This window comes from Lampetra fluviatilis, chromosome 35, assembly GCF_964198595.1.
Source record: "Lampetra fluviatilis chromosome 35, kcLamFluv1.1, whole genome shotgun sequence".
NCBI classification, from domain to species: domain Eukaryota; kingdom Metazoa; phylum Chordata; class Hyperoartia; order Petromyzontiformes; family Petromyzontidae; genus Lampetra; species Lampetra fluviatilis.
In genome coordinates, this window is record NC_136309.1 from 3,529,144 (window position 1) to 3,531,876 (window position 2,733).

A 2,733-nucleotide genomic window follows, 5' to 3' on the forward strand; every position below is an offset into this window, starting at 1 on the left:
CCTTCCCGTTCCGTTGGAATGTGCGCCGATGGCTTCTTTATTGGCACATAAAATACAGATTGATGAAGAGCACAAGGCGGGCAAAATGAATTACGTTGAGGGAGAGAGAGAGACAGGAAGAGGATTAGAAGAACATGCGCAGCAGGTCAATGACATCGTCATTCAAGCTGCTAGGGAATGATAAGTTTGGGCTTTGCGCAGAGCGCGTTGTTGCTATGGTAGGGGATGTTGGCCTACGGCCAAGAGCCGCGGTGGCTATGAGATGTTAACTACCTCGCCTGGTATACAGGCAGTCGTGGGTTCGATCTCGACCCTGACACCTGCTGTATATTTGAAGTTTGCGCGTTTCTCTCTCTCATCATCATCACGGTGGCTAGGAGATGTTAACTACCTCGCCTGGTATACAGGAGGTCGTTGGTTCGATCTCGACCCTGACACCTGCTGCTGTATATTTGAAGTTTGCGCGTTTCTCTCTCTCATCATCATCACGGTGGCTAGGAGATGTTAACTCCCTCGTCTGGTATACAGGATGTCGTTGGTTCGATCTCGACCCTGACGCCTGCTGCTGTATATTTGAAGTTTGCGTGTTTCTCTCTCTCATCATCATCACGGTGGCTAGGAGATGTTAACTACCTCGCGTGGTATACAGGAGGTCGTTGGTTCGATCTCGACCCTGACGCCTGCTGCTGTATATTTGAAGTTTGCGCGTTTCTCTCTCTCATCATCATCACGGTGGCTAGGAGATGTTAACTACCTCGCCTGGTATACAGGAGGTCGTTGGTTCGATCTCGACCCTGACGCCTGCTGTATATTTGGAGTTTGCGTGTTTCTCTCTCTCATCATCATCACGGTGGCTAGGAGATGTTAACTACCTCGCCTGGTATACAGGAGGTCGTTGGTTCGATCTCGACCCTGACGCCTGCTGTATATTTGGAGTTTGCGTGTTTCTCTCTCTCATCATCATCACGGTGGCTAGGAGATGTTAACTACCTCGCCTGGTATACAGGCAGTCGTGGGTTCGATCCCCACCCATACGTCTGCTGCTGTATATTTGAAGTTTGCGTGTTTCTCTCTCTCATCATCATCACGGTGGCTAGGAGATGTTAACTACCTCGCCTGGTATACAGGAGGTCGTTGGTTCGATCCTCCGATTTTTTCCCCTCCATATTTTAGAAACGTGCGTTTATAGTCTCTGTCTTCTGCTCTACATTTACACACGAGAAGCGACTTATTTTGTTCTGGCAATAGTGGGCAGGTCGCTTCCGAAATGTGGCTATACAGCTGAGTGGTCCTTACACCTGGTAAAATAAAAGTTTTTCGTTTTTCATAGGTGCTGCTCGCTAACAGCACTTGCCACAACAGCCTGTCGAAGGCTATATCGGAGGGGGGGGGGTCTTTGTCTTTGTGTTTGAGAACCCGGTTATAACCACGGACCGTCTACGGCCTGAATTCGAACCGAATCGTTTTTAGCTTTTAACAACGAAGTGGCGGCCAAGGAACGGAACGCGACCGCCGAGAGAGCTCGTCACCCGAGGAGATGGAGCGACGAAACCAACGCATGTGTGCGTGCGGGCACTGGGTGGATTATCACATTGCAGAATCGCCGGGCAGTCGGGCGGCGGTGGTGGTGGTGGTGGGCGGTGGTGGTGGTGGAGAGTGGCGACCGATTTGTGGTTGGAAGGGCTTCATCCAGCAGTGGCTTGATGATGATGATGGTGATAACGACGACGACGATGAAGGTGAGGATCTATTTTATTCTGGCAGGGCGGGCGCGCTCTCTGAGATTTCGCTGGCTCCGTGTTTGCAATAAATCCCTGGGGGTTGGGGTTGAGACCTCTCGATTGACCGTGCGGGGTGGATGGGGGGGGGCAGAGAGACGGGGGGTGGGGGGCCAGGGGGTGGGTGGTGTGGGATGAGTCAATTTATTGCGTTCAGGGTTTAAAATGTGGTCGCTAAGAAGCGACCGGTCCCGCGTGTCGAGCGTATAATCCTCGTTGTCCTCTCGTCTCTTTGCTCCGTGAAGGCGAGAGAGGGAAGGAGAGAAATAATAATGTCTTCTTGGTTCTTTTGGTAAAGTCACGTAAAATGGAAATAATAAAATAATAAAAATAAAACATAATCAAATAATTCTCACGACGTTTCGGCCACAACGCAAGCAGCCGTCCTCAGGTGGATAACAGGTCTGTTCTCCACCTGAGGACGGAACCAAGAAGATGAATCCCTGCAGTCACGAAAGCTTTAAATCGAAATTTAATAATATGTCGTTTTATGGATCGAGCTCTGGTACGAAGGTTGTTTTTTTTATTAACTTATCTGCAACTAAACATAATTTTTTTTTATTTTACCAGGTGAGGCCCCGCTGAGCTCTATAGCTCTTTTTCAGACGCAGCCGTGCGGAGTGGCATTTAGATTCTTGGATCTTTCGGTAAAGTCATGTAGAATAGAAATAAAATAATATAAATAAAACATAACACAATTCTCACGACGTTTCGGTCACAACACAAAACTGACCAGAAAACTATTTAAAATGTAATTTTGAGCAGGCCCCATTGTGTTAACAAATGCAGCCTCCAACTCTGATTAACGCCGTTTTTTGGGTTAACACAGCTGCAGTATTAACCAGGGCTGTCGGCCTGGTTCGAACCGCGAACCCTCCGTGAAAAACGGCGAAACGTGCTCCCGCTGGGCCCTGTCACTGCCTCTAGGCGCAAAGAACCGAGAAGGGGCGGGGGG